General features: G+C 37.6%; 1 protein-coding gene across 2 annotated transcripts in view; it reads left to right on the top strand.

Moving 5' to 3' along the window:
* The window catches only part of PPP4R4 (protein phosphatase 4 regulatory subunit 4), a 65,359-nt gene that overhangs the window by 2,939 nt on the left and 38,424 nt on the right, over positions 1-23,996 (top strand). The gene's annotated exons all lie outside the window — the stretch shown is intronic.

The raw sequence follows: 23,996 nt of genomic DNA, 5'->3' as shown, positions 1-23,996 counted from the left end.
TCCTCCCCACCCTTGAACTTGGATTTGCTAATATGCAGAGTTGTTGTATGTTTACTAGATACTTGTTTTTAGAAGATTTCTGCTCCTGAAATCTTTTACTATAGTAGTCTGAAAATGGATACATTGAGAGATACAAGTTGGAGAGGATAGATTTGTAGAAAAAAAACTGTAGAGTTTCTGGCATGGTCTTTTACTTCTTGACATTGTAAAGTTAATTGTTTTGCTCATCTGGTATGTATTTGTAACCATCTAATGATTATTTTCGATTTTCACAGCATCTTGACTGTGTCTAGTCATGATGTATGATCACAGATTTTGTAAATTTCTGTTCATTGTGTTCTCTTAAGTATGATATAATTATATACCTACTAATATTTTTAGCACGTGGTAAGTACATTGATGCTTTGATCTTGTTGAGAGCTCAGTTCCATAGGGACATGATTTCATTGTAATTGTTTTTTTTTTGTTGTTACCTATCATAATTTGGTTTTACATTCTAAAGTGATAATTGTAATTTTGATAATCCTGAAAAGTTAATCTCTCTCTCATTATTATTTCTAGTGGATGTCTTTGCTTTCAGTCTCCCCTTTTCTGCTAGTACTATTTTTCAGATAACTATGTAATGAAGTAGATTGATAAGAAGATCTAGCTAAAGCTGATAATTTCTAGTCACATTAATTTTTAGATAAATTAACTCTTTGATTTGCTACATCATGTGGATATAGAAACAGTTCTACAAGCAAAAGGAGAAATGTAGTAGCTCTCCAGGGTGGCCTTGAGCATGCCTCCAGGCATGACTTGAGCATAAGTGAACTTCTGCTTTAAATTGCTGATGCTCAGAATACTGGGTTTTAATTAGGTAACATTCTGCAATTAGACTGAGCAAGTTCTAATTTAATAAGAATGTGGTATCAAAGTGGCCTGTAATTTGTTTTAATCTCATTTAACCTTGATTCTGGTAGAGGAACTGGGCTTCCTTAGACCAGACTGTCAGGGATGTTTATGAACTTCTCATTGAAATCAAATGGGTTTAGGGACATAGGGAGGGAGAGGCATTTGAGTGTCTCAGATCTAGGTTTTAGAGCTTCATCTTGTGTGTTTGGTGGTTTCTGGAGCCTCTAACAGGAGTCACTGGAGAATTGTAGTCTCTCTGCTCTTTGCATGATGCTGTCCCAACAGAAGAACAAGGACAGCAAAGTAGCTGTGTCTCAACCAAGTCAGTGTCAAGATTGATGGCTTATCATAAAACCATCAGCAGATTAAGAGAAGCTGCCAGAACACACTGAAGCAACTGAATAGTTTCCATTCCAACTCAGGGCATCGTGACCTCTGTGAGGACAGTGGCAGGAAGCAGCTCAGGGACAGTAATTTTTATTCCTGCTGTGAACTTTTGCCTGTAATCTTAATTTCCATGTTCTCTGATGCTCGATTCATGTTATTACTTATATTAATTTGTCTTACTGTAGCTCACTCTTGTGGTATACAGCCCAAAGTAGGTATTCTTTGCCTGATGAGAATCTGGTTCTGGATGCTTTCTGGCATGTGCACTGCAGGGTGGTTTGTTTTCTGAGGACTTTTCTGATAGATTTCCCTGGGGCTCATACACTGTCGTGTGTACTGTATAATTTTGTATTCAGCTAGGGTGGGTTTTTTTCGTTTGTGCCTGCTTAGTGTTAGAGTTTCCAGACCTTGACATTTGTGTCTTACTCAAAATAACAGGGTAATAATGAGTTATCAAGGTGGAAGATTGAATTTTTCACCCTTTTGGGAACAAACCCTTTGTTTTTGGAGAGATCCTATCTATCAGTGTAGAAAACAACACAATCCCTTTCTAAAACATTTAACACAGTTTTTGAATAGATACTCTATTTGACACAATAGATACTCTATCTAGATTGGAAAGAATTCAATGCCTCTAGACTAATGATGACTTAAAAAGACCACAGACACAACAAGAAAAGTTGTACTTTATTGTACAAGCTGTCCTTGATTAGCTAGACCATTCTCAAATTCTAAACATGTTTGAATACATTATATGTTGTTGATTGTGAATGTCAAAACCACTACTATTTGAAAGTTTGTGGTTTTTTTGTTTTTTCCTAGTTTTTAGTGATGGTGTTAATTTTGTAAAATTTAATTTTTCTCTAGGTGCAGGTAAATCACTTCAAAAGCATTTGATTTTAAATGAAAGCTTTCATTTATATGTAACTTTAGGAGCTGATTTTCTGCATTGTGTCAAATTTTTTTGGTGTGTTGCATAATCACAAAAACTGGCTACTCCATTCCAATTATACAGTTTATGATCTTGATGCATACATGGTATACTAAATAATCCAGATGTAATGCTCAGCATATTGGAAAATAGTTCTTCTATCTGTCCTGACAAGCTGTAAATATCAATATAAAAAGTATTTCTTCATTTCCCCCATCTTTTATTTTTCAAATTGCAACTTAAGTTTTATAAAAGTTTCATTCTAATTCACTTAGTTGGAAAGATTAACTATTTGTTTGACCTTAAATGTATTATGCAAATAAATTAATGAGTATAAAATTGATTCTTTCACCTTAAAGTAAAAGGTGTACCTGTAGACTCCTAAAGTGTTGCTAAGGCACATTCTTTTATTCAAATTTAGATTTGTGCAAATACTTCTGTTAATCGTATTTGCTGAGGTGAAACTGCACCTGAGGAACCAGCTGTGAATATACTGAGCTGAGTTAATGTAGTGCATTGAGAAGCATTAAAGAAAAAGGAGAGTCTACATTTCAGTTTTCTTTCTCAGGTTACAGTGCAGGAAGATGGCAGTGCCTCTCCCTATTCTAGTGTTTGAGCTATGTTTGCCCTTTTGCCTGCACAGCACATTGGGGACTTTACCTGGGGGAAACCCTGAAAATGATAGTTAGTTTTAAAACTGATCAACTGTGTGGTCCAGGACTTCATATGCTTTAAAAAAAGCCCTTGTGCCAGCACAAAGGAATTGAACATGGGAACAATGCTTGTGAGGGGGTGAAATGTCTGAGACTTTGGCTGGCTTATGGTATTTATGAAGTTATGGTCTCCTAGTGTCTGATTTCACAGCCAAGTTAAGCTGAAAGAAGCTTTCCTGATATCAGAGAGGAGCTCTCCTCTCCTTTCATTATATGACTGCATCTTAATGATAAGTTTTGTGTACCAGCGCTGATGCTGTTGCAGCTATGCAATCTCAGTCAGATTAGGGAATGCATGCTAATTCTAAAAAAAAATTCAGATGCTTGCCTCCAACTAAGTGTGGGACAAAATGCAACTGCTCATGCTACTATAAATGGGACCTTAAAGAAGAAGTCACAGCTGGTAGATGACTCTCCTGTCAACAGCAAACCAGATTAGTTCTTGTTTTGAATGTAATTTTAGTTCTAGTTTTGAATGTATACTTTGAATCTGTGAAGTAAAGTACTGGTTGAAATGACCAGAGAATAGAAGGTATGGTATCAGTTGTTGTTTATATAACAAGACCTTTGACATAAAATGGACTTAAAGAATCATTAAAGTTGGAAAACACCTCTAAGGTCATTGAGTCCACCTTTGAATAAAAACCACCATGTGAAATAAACTAAACACTAAGTGCCATGCCCAGTCATTTTTTTATTAATTCCAGGTTGGGTCTTGTGAGAGCAGGGTAGAGGGACAGAGTCACACTGCCTTGCTGGCCACACAGCTTTGGATGAGGCCCAGGATACAATTGGCTTTCTGGGCTGTTGCACAGTGCATGTAGCCAGCTCATGTCCAGCCTCTCTCTCACGAACACCCCCAAATCCTTCCCAGCAGGGCTGCTCTGATCTATTCCTCCTCTGGCCTGTGTTGATAGCAGGAGTTGCCCTGACCCAGGTGCAGCACCTTGAAGAAAGGTCTTTTTAAACCTCATGATGTGCCAGCACTGCTCAGCTTGGTGTTGGTGGCAGACTTGTTGAGGGTGCACTCAATCCTTTTGTCTGTATCATTAATGAAGATGCTAAATGACACTGATCCCAGTACAGACCTCTCAGGGACATCACTCATCACGGATGTCCATTGAGACTGAGCCAATGACCACCATCCTTTAAATGTCAACATCCAACCAATTTCTTATTTGCTGGAAAGGCTTTTCTTGCAAATTCCTTCTCATGCTTTGAGTACAACTTTGTTGGTGACACAGGAAGCCCTTCACATGTCTTGATGTGATGTTTCTGTGGCTCTGCACTCTGACTCCATATGTTGCTAGCATAGAGAAGAAACAGCAGTTTCAGTGGCAGATTCAGCTACTTTTTCCCTAATAGCAGTTTAGTAGCATGCACCACTACCTGTCCCAAAAACTCTGAGTACTCTGAGACTCTTCAGAAGAGTGACTCTTAGTGCTGATACACCCTTTTTTTTTTTTTTTTTTTTTTTTTTTTTTTTTTTTTTTTTCTTTTTTTTTCTTTTTTTTTTCTTTTTTTTTTTTTCTTTCAATCAGGGCTGTTTAAAAGCTTTTCTCTGCAAAGCAAGGTAGATAGAACTCCATTATATATTGGTTCATATTGCTACACTGTAAACTTTATGTGAAGGGAAGTTGTTTTACTGAGGTGAAATTCTGGTTATAATTTTAGGACTTTGGGAACTAGGACTGCAGTCTTGGGCCTGTTATGCTATGACAGAAGAATTTGTAATGAGACAAGAAATAGCTTTGTTGAGATTTAAAATTAATCCTGCTCTCTGGGGTAAACTTGTATAATGGTTCATCTAACTATTTTTAGAGTTTACTTTAGTAATATTAATGTTTTTGTCCTTGTTCCACCAGCTGGTACTCTAAATGCCAACACTGAGTTACCCTGGATTTTTGTCAAGCCTTGGAGCCCAAAGCTTTATGTCACAGGAAACAAAACCAGGATCATTTAATTACTTAGACAGAAATTTCTGCGCAGTGAAAACAAAGTGGGAATGTAGACAGTCCTTGAGACTAAACAAGTCAAAGAGATCTACATTATTCATTGAGAAGTTCTCCAACGTTGGTAGGAGCATCTTACTTAATCTTTTAGGGACAGTTTTTTGTATAAGAAAAGTTATCTTTAGTTCTTGAGGACAAACAGAAAAAGAAATTGAAGTGATTTCTATAGCAAGGGCTTCTATTGACATAGGCTGGCAAAATCCATATTACAACTAAAGAACCAACTGTTTTAATTATACACAATCATAGGACTCTGTACCTGAATAAGAAGGTCACTTAAGATTCAAAAACTCAGGCCAGAAGTGGCATCTCTAGCCAAAGACAGTTATGTCCTCGGGCAAAGATTTTTAAAAAAAGACCAGTAATACAAAAGCACACTGATGGGAATTGTTCATAACTGAGTTGTTCTTGAAATTCACCCTTTGAGAATTAACATGTCATTGGCATTCTTATATCTTGATTCTCCTCTCCTTCCCCCCCAAGGTATCTTTCCCTTCCTAGATCAGGTTGTGGAGGTGTCTTTGCAGTCTGAACAGTAACAGTATCTTTTGCAGGCTTTGAAAACCAGAGCTCTCCTAACTCCTAGGCCTGCATCTGTTAAAACTAGTTTTACATGGCCATCACTTTCACTGCAGTTTGAAGTTGCTCCTCTCTCCATGAATAGCCTTGCTGTTGGTGGAGACACTGTTTGACAAGATGGAACCTTTCCCTCTGAATGCTAATTCCCTGTGGCCTATCTCCCCTGGTATAGTCTCTCTGGTTTAAGAGTGATAATTAAACAGAATGAAGAAAGGGACAAAGAACCACTTTAAAACTTCTGCTAGATCTCCTGCATACGTCTGAGGCTTTTTTGCTGCAGCCTCGTACTTTTACATAAGCAGAAAGTACCGGATGTTTCACATCCATGTTATTATTTGAGTGGACTCTGGATGATACAGGTATTCTTATATAAATTACTCTATTTAGCTTCTTTTACATTAAAAAAAAGTTTCTGCATATTTCTCTTTGCAAAACATTACTCTATGAGGGGTTAATGTTAAGAAACAAAAATATCAGGCTCTGGATATGTCTCTGTATCTTGGTAGCGGTTGTTCCAGCAGCAGTTTTGTTTATTCCATGTTACGTGACTGTGGGTTCTTAGAATGTGTGCAACTCCCATGTACAGAGTGGCTGAGTCATTCCTTGTCAGTCATATCAATTCAGAGCAGGACCAAGGGTAATTGCTATGCTTTACTGAACTCATTAACTGTTGTTGGAAACATCTTGCCCATCTATCCCTTATGTATTACCTTTCCTAACAGACTACACATAGGCAGTACTTCTTAGTAATTGCATAATTCCAAAATTCAGCTGCTTTCTTTACATAAACATGTTACAGTGTGAATTTAGCCTCAGTGTTTCTATGTAATGCCTTCTTTCACATTCTTCCACTTGTTCTTGAATTTACTATAAGAAAGTCAGATTTAGGCTGTAAGAAGCAGGGATAGATGAACTGGCATGACTGGAATTGCATCATTTTAAGTGTGTGAGTCCAAGCAGAGTATAGTTGTTTACAAACAGAGGTTTGTTGTAGGACTTCAGATTTTTTTTTTTTTTTTTTTTTTTTTTTGAACTGACAGTGTTTGTAAGGTTATATAAATGAAGGTGACCCACATTGCTAGGTCAATATAATGTACAGTGGTGAAGAAAGGCTTCAGTCTCAAAGAGCATAGTTTACATTCTTTCTAATAGGGAATAAAGTAATTTAACTTTCTTTTTTCCTTATGCATTTGTCAAGAATTATCCAGTTTAAGAGAATACTTCTAACTTTGGAAATAGACCAATACAGCATTTTTTCCTGGGGCGTTTTTCTCTCAAGTTTTTAGAGTTAAATCTCCTATTTGATTATGGGGAAAAAAATATCTTTCCCCAGTCTATCTTGAATCAGAATGATATAATTTGTTTTTAGCTTTTTAAATGGCAAAACAATGTAACTTTAAATAAAATTACATAACTTTCCAAAAGGTTTTATGTGACAGTCCAAGAGAAAAGATACAAACAGAAAATCTTGGAGGACTTGGGGTTTTTTTTGTTTATTGAAGTAGCTTTGTGTCCAAATTGTCAATTATGCCTCTAGTAAAAATTCCACATTTTTTGAAGTAAAACCAGTAAATTAATTTGGGTAGGTATCAATTAGTTTCTCCCTCTCCCCACCTCTGCTGCCTCCCCATAGCTACTGTTGGACAACAAAGAACAACATCAAGCACTGGAGCCACCAGTTTATGCTGCGATTAAATAAAGGTTGTTCAAAGCTGCTTGTTTAATTCCAAGTTATTTCTCTTTACCAATTGGAGTAGACCAGGAAAGTTGGATTCAAGATGTATCAAAGCATTTGGTAACACAATTGATATTAACAGAGCTGCACAGCAGAAGTGATGTTGCACTCAATAATACCATTACATTTTGCTTGCAGTAGTTTCTGCCTAAAAAATAGGATGATTTACTGTTTGTCTGTGTTGCATGAGAAGTGCAGCTGACCAGCTTGTGGATTTTCTAAAGTAGTGTAAACTGGCTTTTTTTTCCCCTCCTCAGTGAAATTGCTTGTTAACTTCTGTTACCAAGAGTATATTGAGAAGGCTCAACTAGGGACAGAAAGAAAATGCTTTAAACGTGCTAATTTTATTTTTGTTGTAAGTAGGGGTTGGTTGTATTATTTCTGGCAGAATAAACATGTGTAAAAGAGATGTGAAAAGCATCTGCTTTAATACACTTTTTTAGGTGATAATATTGCTTACATTGTTGGGCTTGGAGATAAAAATCCTGTCTTTAAAGGGAGAAACAGAAAAGATGCCATTTTCACTGCTGAAATTGTAACTGAGCTTTTTGAGGGGGAGGATTTATGTCCATATTAAATAGCAAAACATGAGTCACTGCCTGATTGCTGCTCGCACCAAAATTCTTCTGTTATAAACAGTTAATCTCTTTTATGCAATTTCATTTCAAAGCTCTGGATTAGGACCCCTAGTTCTCTGCCATTTTGGGAACTAGAAGTTAGATTATAGTTAGTTAGATTCAGGGCAAGATTTAATTTTATTTTTGTTTTTTTCTAACTGCAGTAATTGATAATCACTAAATCAACAGAGAAAAGAATGATAGCTACTTAAAATTAACCTGCTTCTTTACTACAGGTTTTAACTCAAGAGTATGTCTATTTCTTCTTATTTTTATCACCATGTAAAGCCAAATTAGGTGTATTTTAAGGGTTATTTGTAAATTCTTTTGAACCCTGCATACTTGTTATATTGCAAGAAAATACTTGCACCATGAGTTTGTAATAAATTATTGGATACATGCTGGTATGTAAAAATCAACTCATTGCAGATAAGTACACTTGTGCTTTGATCACTTAAACTGTCCCACCTATTTGAGGATGACGTGTTAGAGGGTAGATAGATCAACAAAATTAATATACAGATCTTTGTATCTTACATATTTATTGCAAATTCTGAGGGCCTTAGGTAAAATCTTCTTCAATGTCTCATCTTACTTCCTTATTAAATGAAAAAAGTTGGTTTTGGTTGCTTTAAATGAACAGTTGGAACGTGGCAGCTTTTGGATCTGTTTGGTATAATATCCCACACCTGTAAATCCCATGAGCTGAAAGAAATTCTAACTGGAGTTTAGTACTTGATAGGTCATTTGAGATGTTCATGACTCACTTTACCTGCTTTTTGGTAGAGGATGTGAGTATTTTCCCCCAAATGTTATTCCTTCCCCTTTCTTACTTTGCTTTGCTTTGCCCTCATTGCTGTGACTGAGAGTTTGCCTTAAGCTCATTATTTTCAGGGCATTGCTCACTGAATACCAACTGAGATGGTTTGTGTGATATCTGTAAAGACTATGCTGGCCCAGTGGAAGTTGTATAGAACTTTGGAGTTATTTATGCACTGAGATAACATTGATAGCTTAAGCACTGTGTTTATGGGAAATTCTGCTAGTCGATATTCATTTGCATGGATGCCTCTTCAGATAGCTAAAAAAGTATCGTTCATGAAAATAATACATTGTGTTAATGTTACACCATGAGCTTAGACTAAAAATTTATTGTGATCAGTTTATAAAGTTCCTTTTTAGTAACAAACAAACCGTAGGGAGGAGGGCAGGGGAATGGCATGCAAATAGTATTGTATCAATGGATGCTTTTTAACATAATTTTTCTTTTTCTATGTTACTTTTTCTTTTATAGATTGATATTGATACCAACATAGTAAATAGATAAGCCAGAAATTCTGGTGGTTAACGCTGAATATATGCTGTGAATATATGCTATGCAGCTGAGCATTTTTGACATGCATTCAAAGGAAAGAGATATTCTTTTCTTCAGAGATTATTCTGGTCTAATTTTAGTAAATGTGGGTGGAATTACTGGTAAATGTTTTTGTTTATTCTTTCTCTTGCAGAACGTCAAACTCTATCGGGGATAGAAATAACTTAGAAATAAGTCAATATGACTATGTGGGGAAAAAATAGTGTAACAAAAGGCTATTTAAGATTATTGTAGTGATTTTTAAGATAGGGAATGTTACTAGGACTACAGTTACCTAAATATAATTGAGTAGTGTCATGGATTAACCCCAGACAGCTGCCAAGCCCCACGCAGCCACTCACTCATTGGGGGAGAATCAGAAGGGTAAAAGCTGGAAAACTTGTGGGCTGAGATAAAAACAATTTAATAGGGAAAGCAAAAGCCATGCATACCAGCAAAGCAAAGCAAATTCAGTGCTTCCCACAGGCAGGCAGATGTTCAGCCATCTCCAGGAGAGCAGCGCCCTGTCATGTGTAATGATGACTTGGGAAGTGAAGCGCCACAAATCCAAACGTCCTCCCCTTCCTCCTTCTCCTCCCGACATCATACACTGAGCATGGTGCCATATGGTCTGGGACATTCCTTTGGTCAGTTTGGGTCACCTGTCCTGGCTGTGTCTCCCCACAATCTCTCAGGCACCCCCAGTCTCCTCCCCAGCATGGAGCAGAAAGGGCCTTGGCTCTGTGTAAACCCTGCTCAGCAATTACAAAAACATCTCTTTATTATCAACCCTGTTTTCAGCACAAATCTAAACCACAGCCCTACACCAGCCACTGGAGAGAAAATTAACTACCCCAGCCCAAACCAGGTAGGCAGGAGGATTCTGATGATGTGCTGATAATGGCTTTATAAAGAATGCAGATGTGGATTAATTATCTGTATATTTAATGCTCATTTTTATCTACTGTTTGAAATTATTCTGTCAAAGAGCTGGAAATTTGAAAGACTTGCATTACCACTTCAATTTATTTATTATGTTAATTGTATTACCTAGTTTGATTGCCCACTCCAACATGGAACAAATCTCATGTTTGTTTGAGAGAGGTGACTCTAACTCTTCTATTTCATTAAGCAGCTGAATTTTCACTTTCCAAAGTGAACATAAAGCAAGTAAAACACTTTTTTGTTTGACAGAATATGAATCAGGAACAGATTGAAATTGAAGCAGTTTTTAGTTATTTGTGTATTTACCTCAAAAAGGTGCCTTTGATCTATAGTTGCTTTTGATAAATGAGAAAGCAGCACTAGAGTCAGCTGTTTAACGTTGTATTGCTGATGCATGGAACTGCATCAGTCTGAAGTAGCTGTCCAATATACTTGAAAATATGAGCATTACTGCCATGTATAGTCCTTGAATAATGAATAGAATGTGAACCAGCAAAGCTTTCCTCGTCTAACTTGTCTTAAACCTAGCTCTTATAAGGAGTAAGTTCACTGTTTTGTGTTCATTTTCTGATATTTTTTTTCTTTTGAGTCATCAGGCCCTCTGAGTATAACAGCAGTAATTTGATAGAAATTTAATATGAACTGTTGGAAATCATTCTGAGCCAACAGTTAGATTTCCTTGGCTGAGAATAAAGCTGCTTCTACAGCTAAAACTTCAAATTGTTTTCTAAAATTTCAGATGTATTTTTCAGTGCTCAGAATTTTATTCCTGTATCTTTCAGTTCAGAACATAAGCTTAGCTTGTATTATTAGATATGATGCCTATCTACTTAAAATATCTAGATATCTGTATAAAATATATCTAAGATATCTAGTTATGGTTTACTTGCATCTGAGGAAAATGCTGTGATCAAAAGCTTCAAACCCTCTCTTTTACCCTTTTTTATATCCTTGTGGCTTCTCATTCAGTCACTGTACTAATACCCTGTACTTTCTTTCTGTACTCAGCATTATTTATAGTGTCTCTATGGGTCTTTTACATTTGCATTTTCTTTTGATGCAGTCTCTGTGATTTTGAAAAGGGCTGGTCAACTCATGTACAAAGTGTTTTGTTTACCACTTGTCTGTGTTGCACTGTTATTAAGATTTTGTTATGGGAATTATAAGCCTGTTCTAAATAGTTTGAATTTTTTGAAAGATTGCTGAGAAGTTCTACTTGTACTTTAATTCTTAAAAGGCTGGGGTTTTCAGGCTTTTACTGTGGTCTTCAACTCCTGCATAGACAGAAAGGTCTTTTTTATGAAGCCAAGCAGATATAGGCAGAAAGACCAGTTAACAGTTGCTTTCCTAACCTTTGATGTGCTTTTCTTAATAGCACACAGAGGAATTGCAAGTGGATTTAACAAAGCATAATATGTTTTTAAATGACTGAGGAGACTAATAGCAAGGGTTGAGGTGAAGTGGCAGTTTCTTTTAGAGCTGTCAATAAATCTTGAAAAAATAAACAATTTTTTAGACCTGTGAGTCAGTTTAGAAAGGAGAGGTTGAAATGTACAGCTACAGCTTTCTTCTCTTTAGAAATTCTCATCAGCTTCTATGACTATTAGATTAGAGTTGCTATGAAAAAAAGGTATTGCTAGAGGATGGAATATGCTACAGTCAGAAAGGCTGAGAAGGCATGATAGAAACACACATAGTAATAAAGTTGGAGCTTTGGGATCTGTTGTTTATAAGACCCACAAACTGAAGAAGACTCTAAGTAGATTTTAGTACTTATTACATCATTTAAAGTTTTCCTCTCTGTGTGCGTGAAGTATACTGATGGAAAAAATAAGACTGGAGAATGAAAAGATATTTTGTGTCTAAATTAGACTGTAAGAGAAATTTAGGTCAACAGAAGTAATTTATCCCTCTAAAATTCGGTTAGCATCTGTGATTTTTTTTCCACTTTCAGTGTAGAAAAATTACAGGTCTTGTGCTTTTTCAGAAGACTTCTTATAGCACATAATGCATGCTGTGAACATGACAAATCTTGTTGAATGTGAAAATTATAAATTCTGGGTCAGTGAATGAAGACTGGCAGAATGAAAGATAATTCCAGCTCCTAGCTCATTTTTGCTATATCACCTAGGAATGGGAAATGACATTATCTTGATCTTGAAGTACAAAGACTGGCTTTACTTTTCACATTCAGACTCAAAATAAATAATGCCAAAACAAATTCTACCTAGAAACCATACAAAATGGAATATGTGTTATAGGCTCTCTAAGGAAGGAGAAACATTTATCTTCTAGGAGATTGTTGATATTGGGGTAATATTTGTGAGGAAAAATGTTTTCCTTTGAGGCACTTCTTACATTCTTGAAACTTTTCTTAAAATTAAAGGGAGAAAAGCTCAATGTTTACTCATAATAATTAATGTATAAACTCATAGAAACTGATGATATTAGGAAGAAAGAAATTACTGTGTCATTATAATGTATTTGTTATGGTTCAGAAACAGAAAGGGGTATCCGTATGAGTTAGACATTCTCCTTTATCTCTTTGACAGATATTCAGCAAGGAAACAGAAATAAGAGACTTCAGTTAACCAGATCTATCCTGGTAAACAAGGTTGCTATGAATACAGGACTACCATGCAGCTAAATTTTGGGTTTTGGTTCTTACTTTAATTACAATAGAAGTTTCACCTGTAGTGGTACAAGTTCAGATATGTAATTAGTTTTTTCTTATTTATGTATAGACCGTGTAAATTTTATTCAGATGTGCTCTAAAATGATCATGGGCACATATGTCTTAAGTAGAAGATCAAAATGAGAAACTGGTTTTGAAAATTAGGTTTTACTAGGAAAGGACTGCAATGTCAATTGTAAGTGATATTATTATGGAGTTAAATTTTCAGATTAATTTCATTCTCTCTTATTTTCAGCAAAGTTATAGAAGCCTAAAAATAAAGTCTCTTCTCTTAAAGAAATATCTTTATGTCTCTTCTCCTAATTTACTCTGGATTTACTGCAGATTCACTCTCTTGTAATACACAGATTCAAGACTGTGCTAATAATTATATTGCTCACAATTCTGTCCTTGTTCAACTGAGGATCTTAAAGGAAGTTACTGTAACAAAACCCCCAGATCTTTCCATGGGACTGAGTCTGTTTATAATATACTTCCTACTGAGGCATAGATTTAGAAGAATTAAAGACTGTAGTCAAAATAGATAGTGCTGAGATAATGTAGCTAGGACTTCCCTTTTGCTAACAGAAGCCAGACTGAAAGAACTGATAATCCTTGGAAGGAACCGATCAATCAGAGGAGCTGTCAAACTAGAGGTTCTGCATCCTGAATAATCAATAGACCCCATGAATACAATACAATCATAAATCAAACAGTCCTGGGAAAAACAGGATTTAGCTGTCACAAACACTAAAGGTTAAAAAGTCAGAGCTGAGGAAGACAATCTTACTTCATCATTTTGGGACCCCACCCCATTAAAAAGACCACCGACCCATTTCAAAGAACAAACTACGCATGCTTGGTGGCTTTTTGGGCTAATTACCATACGAAGCGGGGAATGGGAGGTATCAGAGCTATGAATATGCATTTGTAGTTTGTGTATTCAATACTTCTGTAGATAAAAGGCCCTGTGATGATCTGTAAGTTGCGCGTGTGTTTCTGGGAGCTATCCCACACGCTGCCCGGCGTCGTAATAAACATACACTTTCTAACTTTAAACTGTTAGAGAGTCTTTGTCCGTCATAGTTGGATATTGGTATTAGATCAATGTCCATAGTTTTTTAATAAATCATTTTGGCGAGCCAGCCAGGAGAACTGCTCTTTCTGGCCGTGGGGCCGGTGGGGTCTAGGACCCCTCAAGGCGCCTGCCCGGAGTTTTCAGGGTGAGGGCTCCTCAGACCTTACCGTCCACCCGGGGAAAGACCTGAACCTCCTGGAGCTTCGGACAAAAGGTATGTTTAAAGAAAAATGTATTGAATGAAGGTACCTTTGAATAGAGGCGGCTTATAAGTCATAAGAGACGTCTTATGCAAAGCAGAGGCCTGGGTTTTGGAATCTCCGAGGAGTATTGTTGTTGTGTTGTTGTGTTCCAGGTAGAGCTGGTCACTTGTTGGCTGCATTCCAGGGGAGGAAAGCAGCAGCAGCATAGAGATGCTGTATTGGGGGCGTAGTGGCTCCATGTTTGGTTTGTCCAGGTAGAGCTGGTCACTTGTTGGCTGCATTCCAGGGAGGGAAAGCAGCGGCAGCACAGAGCTGCTGGTATTGGGAGCGTAGTGGCTCCATCTTTGGTTTGTCCAGGTAAAGCTGGTCACCTGTGGGCTGCATTCAAGGAGGAAAGCAGCGGCAGCACAGAGCTATTGATGTCGGGAGCGTAGTAGCTCCATCTTTGGTTTGTCCAGGTAACGCTGGTCACTGTAGGCTGCATTCAAGGGGGAAAGCAGCGGCAGCACAGAGCTATTGTATTGGTTCCAATTTGGCTTGTAGTTTAAAGGTGCACTTTGGTGATTCATAATCTGAGAGGCTAGCCTGAATTTTTAAAGTGAACAGGGTCCCGTTTTGAGTTGCGGTCGCGAACGCTGGATGTGTGTGTATTCGTGTCTGTTTGGGTTTTCTTTGTGATTGAGTGACCGTATGTGTGTGAATTGTGAAAGTTTGTGTTGTAAGTGTTTTTGTTTTTAAGTTTGTGTTGTAAGTGTTTTTGTTTTTAAGAGATTTTAAAACCCCCGCCGATCTGCGGAAGGATATCTCTGCTGAAAAGCAGAAGAATTCAGGGGGGATGTGCTTGGGCCGTGACTGGAGGGTGTCACGGAGAGCGCTGTAATTTCTGACCGCATAACTGATAGTGTGATTTTAATCAGTGTGCTGTTCAATAGAAAAACATCTGTGGGTGAATAGGCTGTTTGTTGTTTATAAGAAAAAAAAAAAAAAAAAAAAAAAAAAAAAAAAAAAAAAAAGTTTTGGGTGGTTTTTTGTGACATATCACAGTGATCAGGCAGGAATCTGGGTTGTCCCGGTAACCGGCAGGGAGCCGGGATTTGTCACCTCCGGCTGTATCTTTGAAATTCTGAAAAGCCTGATGTGTTTGTTTTAACTATTGTTTGTTTGTGGAATACAGTTTTAATTATAAAAAGAGCCAAAACTGCCTGACCGAGAAACCCCCCGCTTTTTCCTCAGTGCAAAAATTTGTGGAGTGTTTTTGAACCCATTGTTTTGTGAGCCTAAAAAATTGCTATCCCATAAACAGGTTTTGGTGAAGGGGGACAGTGTATAAGAAGTTGATTGCAAATTTTCTTCAATTGTTAACTTTTTGTTTCAAGCACAAGAATTGGAAAGCTGGTTCAAAGAGTTCCCCTGCCCAGAGATGGAATTTCAGAAACCCTAAAAATTAATAACCAGTAATTTGAATTATATGTCTGGGTAATCGCGTGGGTTTTTCTTTTAAATAAAAAAAAAAAATTTCCTTTTTTATGTAAACACAAATTCTTTCTTCAACAGCTGGTGCTTCGAGCCTTGTTTTAAAGAATACATATTGCTAACTTTTTGTTTTAAGAATAGAAGGAACAAGAATTGAAAAGCTGGTTCAAAAAGTTCCCCTGCCCAGAAACGGAATTTCAGAAACCCTAAAAATTAATAACCAGTAATTTGGATTAAGTGTCTAGGCAATTGTATGGGGTTTTTCTTTTAAGTACCTCTGATGGAGAGTGATTTAGAGATTTGAGAAAAGGGTTGCTAAGAAAATGAAGTTTGTAATCAAGCAGCATTTACCAGATCCCAATTGTTGCTTGATGCCATAACAGAAAAAAAAAAAAAAAAGAAATAAAATTCTTGATAAGACACCGGGGCAATAAAACCCTAACACCTGTAACCAGTAACTATGTAATAATAAAAGAAGCGGCTGGCCAACCTAAAAAAGGCTTACATTTACAAACCATTGAAGTTTAAACTGGGGAAACAATAGAGAATCCATCGATTTTTATATGCCTAATGCTCCATCTGCACTTTTGGGCAGAAATCTGCTAAAGCAGCTGGAGGCAAAAGTAATATTTAAAAATAGAAAAATTATTTTGGAGGTAAAGAATGTAAAACTGTTAAGTTTAATGAAAAAAAAAAAAGAAAAAAAAAAGAAAAAAAATAATAATAATAAAAAAAAGAAAATAGATTAGGTGTTTCCTGGAGTGTAGGCTCCTGACATGCTGGCAGGGCAAAGAAAACTTTTTAAAGATACTGAAGGAGTGTCAGTTTAATTTCAACACTCCTATCGTGCCAGTAAAGAAGCCTGACAAGTCATAACTTAGCTGTTGACAAGATAACTGAAGGCTTGTATTCAGTAGTTGCTAACCCTTATATCTTAACTCATTTACTGTTTTAGATGTGCAGATGCTTTCTTTTGCCTCCCTCTCCATAAAGCCAGCCAGAAAATCTTTTCATTTGAGTCCTTTGAAGTGGTCCTTGCACAGGAGAACCTCAAAGTGGAAGATATTTGGGGAGCAGCTTGCAAACAATTGCTCCAGTATGCAGAAGACCTCCTAATAGCTACCCAGGTCCAGAGAACATGAGTGGACCGGACGGTAAGCCTCCTAAACTTTTTGGGCTTGCAGATCCCAGACTTCCCCTATACAATGTCTGCAGTCCTTGAAGAAAAGGAGGACATTAGATCTCCCCACAGAGATTCCTAACAAGACGATGTTAAGATTGTGGTAACTAACATTGTGAACCCAGCTTCCTTCCTCAGCGGGAGTATAGGAGAACCAGTGATCCACGACCGCCTCACCCGGATCTGAAGGACACTCCGATTGAGAATGCTGAGACCTGGTTTACTGACAGAAGCAGCTACGTTGTCAGTGGAAAGAGGCATGCTGGGTATGCATCAGCAGAGAGGTAATAGAGTCTGGACCATTGCCCACCAACACCTCTGCACAGAAAGCTGGACATTTACTCAAGGTATGCCTTTGAGGTAGTCCTTGCACACGGAGTCATTTGGAAAAAAATCCTAAAGCTGCTAGATGCTGTGTAGTTACTTGAGAGGATGGCACGGATCGCATCAAAAAGTGAGCTCTAATTAGAAGAATATGCTGGCGGACAGAGAGGCAAAAGACGCAGCTAAAGGTGAGGTACCCGATGAGACAATTGAGGTAGCACTTATCCCAGATGGAAAAAAATTTTCAATTAAAGGTAAGCCAGTATGTAATATAAAAGGTAAGAAACTTATTAAAGCAGAAAAAGCAAATTATAATCAGGAAAGGTGGGCCATGACAGAGAAAGAGAAGCTTGTAGTACCATCCTATTTGTTATGGCCATTAGTGTAAAGAGAACATGAGAAAACACACTGAAGAATAGACATCTTGTATAATTATTTGAAAGAAAGAATTGTGGCCAGAAAGTTACAAGGTACAGTGATACAGGTAACCCGTCAGTATAGTCTTTGCCTCCAAATTAATTCCAAAAATACACCAAAGCCTAAAATGAGACAAATTGGGAAAGGCTGTGGACCTGGGCAACAATAACAAATTGATTTTACAGAGCTGCCCGGGAAGGGAAGATACCGTTACCTATTGGTGTTAACTGATACCTTTTCAGGATGGCCAGAAGCCTTGCCTACTAGAATGGCTAAAGCCTGAGAAGTAACCAAAGCACGGTTGCAAAAGTACTGAGGGTAGAGTTCCAGCCACCATATCCCCAGATAAAGGACCACAAGTATATGGTGGCCCTAAATAAAGAAATTAAGAAATATGTCGCTGGAGCTCAAAACAAAAATTAGACAACCTAGAAATTAAGTCTTTTGCAGAAAAGTTCTTGGAACCACAGTGAGAAGGAGCATTCCAGATGCTTCTTACTACTTTCACTGCAATCAAGATCAAAGAACAGAAGGCCTGGATCCATCACTCCCGAGTGAAGAAAGCTCCAAAAAAATCTGGAAGATCACCCCAGGCGAAGATGAACTAAAAGACCACCGTGAAACTCACTCGGAACCACAAATAGATGGACTAATAGTTATTATAGACACTATGTGGAAAGTTGTAATTATTGCTGTAATAAGCTTAACCATAACAAGGGTCAATGCAATACTGCGTAGGTACAATGTGACTGAGATAAACAGGTGCCAAAGAAAAGCTTATGATGCTTACTCTCGTAAGGCTTTAAATAAGATGCTAAAGGTTATGGGAAGGAAATGTCCTCCATTTAGACTCAAAATAGAGGGGTGTGCAATAAAAGAGTATGACTCAAATACCTGTAATAGAAAGGCTGTAATCCCCAGGTGCCATCTAGAGATCTCTCACTGGGGTGCTAGGAACAAGGTTGAGAGTATTTCACCTATAATCCTGTGTCTAGTACAGTGACAGCCTTTGTTTTAACTATACATGCCAATAGTCCCCTAAAGATTAAATCATGAGGGAACTGTATTGTACCCTTCTGAACACCAAATGTGAGCACAAGAAATTGAAGGAAAATAGCAAACTGTTAATCTAGAGCCCTGTACTGCAAGAAGACAGTTAAGATCTGTCACTTTGAGACAAACAGAAAACTTCACTGGTGTATACAGGGCAAGGTTGTGTCTGTCCAAAGAGAGCATGCCACATCATAAAAATAGACAACCAAATTACCCAATTCAATTTGTGTATTTGCAATTTTGTCAGAATTAAAGGATGTGATTTTTACTATCGGGCACCTGTAAGATACTGCCTGTACCCATAGGAACATCCCAGATTGAAAGAAATCTTAAAGGAAATTAAAGAAGAGGGAAGAAGGACATTAATTACAATTCACTATGACACAGAAACCATCAAAGGAGTATTTAAGAGGCTTAAGAAACATTTGTCTCATCACTGGTGGGATGTGCTTTTTGAGTGGTCTCCAACAGCAACTGGTATACTAAATGCCTTACTCCACCCTATAGTTGTGTTGCTTATTCTAGTTAGTATAAGTCTAGTTTTATCTGTTGCGATGCTTGTTTGGAATTGAAAGATGCTACGACGAATAGCAGCCTTAACCTCATTATCAAAAGCGTATGGCTTGATCTTAAGAGACACTAGCTGTACAGATTGGATTGACACTTTTGAGTAAAAGAATTTACTCACTTTAAAAGGAGAAGTGGGGAAAATGAGGCATAGATTTAGAAGAATTAAAGACTGTAGTCAAAATAGATAGTGCTGAGATAATGTAGCTAGGACTTCCCTTTTGCTAACAGAAGCCAGACTGAAAGAACTGATAATCCTTGGAAGGAACCGATCAATCAGAGGAGCTGTCAAACTAGAGGTTCTGCATCCTGAATAATCAATAGACCCCATGAATACAATACAATCATAAATCAAACAGTCCTGGGAAAAACAGGATTTAGCTGTCACAAACACTAAAGGTTAAAAAGTCAGAGCTGAGGAAGACAATCTTACTTCATCATTTTGGGACCCCACCCCATTAAAAAGACCACCGACCCATTTCAAAGAACAAACTACGCATGCTTGGTGGCTTTTTGGGCTAATTACCATACGAAGCGGGGAATGGGAGGTATCAGAGCTATGAATATGCATTTGTAGTTTGTGTATTCAATACTTCTGTAGATAAAAGGCCCTGTGATGATCTGTAAGTTGCGCGTGTGTTTCTGGGAGCTATCCCACACGCTGCCCGGCGTCGTAATAAACATACACTTTCTAACTTTAAACTGTTAGAGAGTCTTTGTCCGTCATAGTTGGATATTGGTATTAGATCAATGTCCATAGTTTTTTAATAAATCACTACAATAAATGTGAAATAGCTGTTCAGACACTACTGTTACATGGTTTATGTTTAAAGAAGTATAATTGAAATGTAAGCATACCTCACATGAAATAAAAGGAAAGTTTCTGCATTACACCAGTGTAAAGAAAGGATTGTACTTTTACAGAAAATACTAGGTTGTATTTTATCAAAGGAATATTCACTTAAATAAAATGAAAGGTAGTCTTAAATGACACATCAATATTTGTGATTCCAAGACGTTTTCATAATTTCTAGATTCCCCCCTTTTTTACTAAAAAGCTAACACTGTTCAGTCAAATAAAAATTTATACCCAAAACCCCCTCAAAACCCCAAAATTCTTATAAAAGTGTTAGTTTTTATTAGCAAGAACAGTACTTAGAAAGCAGTGTAGTAGGTTTAAGTCTGTGTCTACCCATCTGCATTTGAAATATTGCTATGTAAAATTTTTCACAATAAACTAAAGGTGATTCTCGAAGGAAGTCTTATGAGCCATACACTTTAATGTTATTGACAGAAATATTTATCTGGATTTCTAGTTTGCCTTGGCAACAGTAGATTGTACAGGAAAACAGAAATCCTGGAGGGAGAACTGAAGTCGAATAATTCGGAAAAGGCTAAATCCTGTCAGGCACTGAACTTTTATACAAATAGGGAATTAGGTCTAGGATTAAGAATCCCAGTCACTGAATAGTTTAGGTGGGTGGGTGATACAGGTTAGCTCGTGGCCAGAGTGCAATAAGCCAGGTGCTAATGTATCAGTCTCTGAGGGTCCAGCCTTTGTAGAGAAGTGGCTAAAATTAATTTGAGCGAGACTACTCCTCTGAGGTGTTTTGTAAATCAAAAGTTTAATAAGTAAAACATCAAGATAACAAACGTTACAGAAAACAAATGAAAGAACCATGCACAGATGTCTGAGAAAACCTCTGACACTCCAACCTCTGGCCTTGCTAAGACACTCCAAAAAGCCTTTACTTTCTTTTGTGCTCCCTTCTAAGTACTGAATGTTTTAGGAGAGAGATAACCTGGGTTGCAGCCAAGAGAGGGAGATAGAGGGTCTGAAGAATGGTGACAAGATCCAATAGGTGTTTCTCCAATAGGTGACTCTTGGCACTGAGTCAATTACTGTCCGAAGGGTGTGGAAGTTTTTAGGTAAACTTACTAAAATGTTTAAAGGTGAACTGAAACTCTTTCCCTATTTAGAAGCACCTGCTGGGAGTGTGGGAAATGCATTCCTACATCTCGAGACCCTTGGAAATCATTTGGTCCAATACCCTGCTTAAAGCAGAGCCAACTTCCAAGTCTGATGCCATTTGATGCTAGATCACATTGCTCAAGACATTGTGCAGATGAGTTATGAATGTGTCCAAAGATTCCCACAACCATGGATGCCCTTTTTGACGTTTGAGTGTTTGTATTTAATTTCCTAATGAATTAGGAATTTCATTTCCTAATGCCCAGTTAGTTACAGAATACTTGAATTTTTTTTTTTTTAAATCATGTTATTCTAATACCTCACTCACTGAAGTTGCTAAATTTTTACTTCAACAAATTTAGATTCGGACCAACATAGAACATTATAGAATCTTGGACTGAAAATAATGTCACTTAAGGGGTGGTGAGTTAACACTGTAATTCCCTGCAGCCATTTATCAGAACTTCTGTTTACACAGAGCACAGACTTCAGTGGTTGATTCAACAATGGCTATTTAACAAGTCATTTTTGCTGAACTGGTGCAGTTAGCCACAGTGTGAAAGAAAAGCCTCTACACAAACAGAGCTTCAGTTAGAGCTTGGGTAAACATTGTGCCTCAGTCTTCTTTACAATACTGTATTCTGCTCCTGCCATCATGTAGTGTGAATGAAGGAGAGAGAAATGTAAATCTATCTTCTCTTTTTCAAAATCCTTTGTGGTAATATTGTCTCACAGTACATCCAGTTGACTAATCTTCATTCTTCTTGCTGCAGAAGGAGTTGTAGTCCTTCCATCCATTTTCAGATAGAAGTGTTTCTAACTGAGTACCCAGGGACTTTTAAAATTTTCTTTGTTCTTATCTTGTAGAATCTATTTTTAAAAATGCTTTAAAAATTAATGTAAGAAATCTTATTGTCTTCCTTGAGCTTCATGAAAGTTTGAAAAGTTGGCAAGACATACCCTGAACATAATCATATATAGTTGTGGGAAGGGACCTCTAGAGATCATCTAGTCCACCTCCCTGCTCAAAATAGTGTCAATTAGAGCAATATATTCAGAGTCTTGTCCTGAACTCAGGATTTTGAATCCTATGGATGGAGACTGCACCACCTGTGTGGGCAACTCATTCCAATATTTGAATACTCTAAAATAGAAGAATTGGTGGGTTTTTTAAGGTTTAGGTAGAATTTCCTGTGTATTGAATTTTTTCCAATTGTTTTGCATCGTATCACTGGGCACCACTGGGAAGAATCTGCCTCTGTCTTCTTTACTGTCTCACGTCAGAGTTTACACATGTCAAATAAGGCCTCCAAGCTTTCTCTTCTCAAAATTAAAAATTCCTTTTGTCTAAGCTTCTGCACAAAGATTGCAATGAACTTGCCGGTGCCTGCCTGTGATTTTCTTGTGTTGAATAGAGAGAAAAATAATAATGTTTCTTGAGCTGCTGGTGATGCTCTTGAGTGCAGCCCAGGGTGCTGTCAGCTACCTTTCCTACAAGAATACATTCTTGGCTCTAGGTCAGTTTTGTGTCCACCGGGACCTCCAGGTCCTTTCCTGCCAAGCCAGTTCCCAGTTGGCTGGTCCCCAGCCTCTCCTGGTGCATGGGACTGTTCTGCCACAGCTACAGAACTTGCATTTCCTGCTGCTGGTCTTCCTAAGATCCCTTTTGGTTTGTTTCTCCAGCTTGTTGAAGACAAGTCTTCTGGTCTGTCAGTACCTCCTCCTGGTTTTGTGTCATCTGCATACACTGAGGGTGCACTCTGTCCCATACCCAGGCCATTAGTGAAAACTTTATTGCCCTCAGTAAGGTAGACCATGAGGTAAACCACCTATGACTGGCTTCCTTGCCACTAATCACAACCCTTTAGGCTCTAGAGTTCACTCAGTTTTCAGTCCACATCACTTTCCATTTCCTTCTGGGAGGATTTGCTTTAATCTCAAGATATGACAAATATATGTGGACTTCATTCTGTGCTGGTAGAGGAAACAAGTAAAAGCAAATGCAGGGGCTAGAGGGATAAGGCTTAGTTCTGTGGTTGTGCTTGAGAAGTATTTGAAAAGTGCTTTGCAGTGGGTCTTGCAGTTAGACCAGGTCTGGTACCAGCAAGCAGTTGTTGCAGAGGAAGGAAGTATTAGGACAGGAGTGTTGGGGCCCAAGAGCTTCCCTCCCTGCCTGAGGATTCCCAGCATTGCTAAGTCACTGGGATCTCCTGTGGGATGAACTCAGAAGATGAGTCTTGAAGTTTTATATTTAAATGATATGTGGATTTTTCTAGCACAAAGAGGCTGAGCTAAATTACTTCTAAGTATAGGGCTCTGTTGTGTTCTTCTGTAGTTAGCACTGTTAATAAAGAAATAGTGCCTTTATAACACTGTGCCTTCTTAATACTGTGACTCTGAAGAAAAGACTTAACATTTATTTTAATTTGTTTATTACTCCAAAAATGTATACATCTGAGCATTTAGCAATAATTCACTATAATTCTGAAGTCCTCAATATTTAAAGAAAATCTATGGTGCAGCTCATTTGGTAGAAATAGAAATCTTCTGCAGTTGGAAAATTACAGACTGTGTAGGTGTTGAAATGCCTCCTGCTTCACATTCTTAATTGGCAGTAAGCCAGATACTAAGAATTTCTGGTTTAAAGGGAAATGCTTCCCTTTTTTTTACATTTTGATGGATAATGGTAGCATTTTGTTTGCATTTTTTAGCAGTTAGGATTTCTTCCATCTTGATACAAAATGAATAAAATTTCAATTAAATAGCTTCTCCAAGTTACCTTGGCTTTTTGCATTACTACTGGATAACACAAAGATATGTGTGCTTTGCCAAAGGAAAAGGATGTGTTGATGTTTAATTTTAGTTTTAATTTTGGCATCCAGACCCTC

Source organism: Zosterops lateralis, assembly GCF_965231275.1.
Source record: "Zosterops lateralis genome assembly, chromosome: 6".
Taxonomy (NCBI): Eukaryota; Metazoa; Chordata; class Aves; order Passeriformes; family Zosteropidae; genus Zosterops; species Zosterops lateralis.
This window is presented reverse-complemented; position numbering and strand designations above follow the sequence as displayed.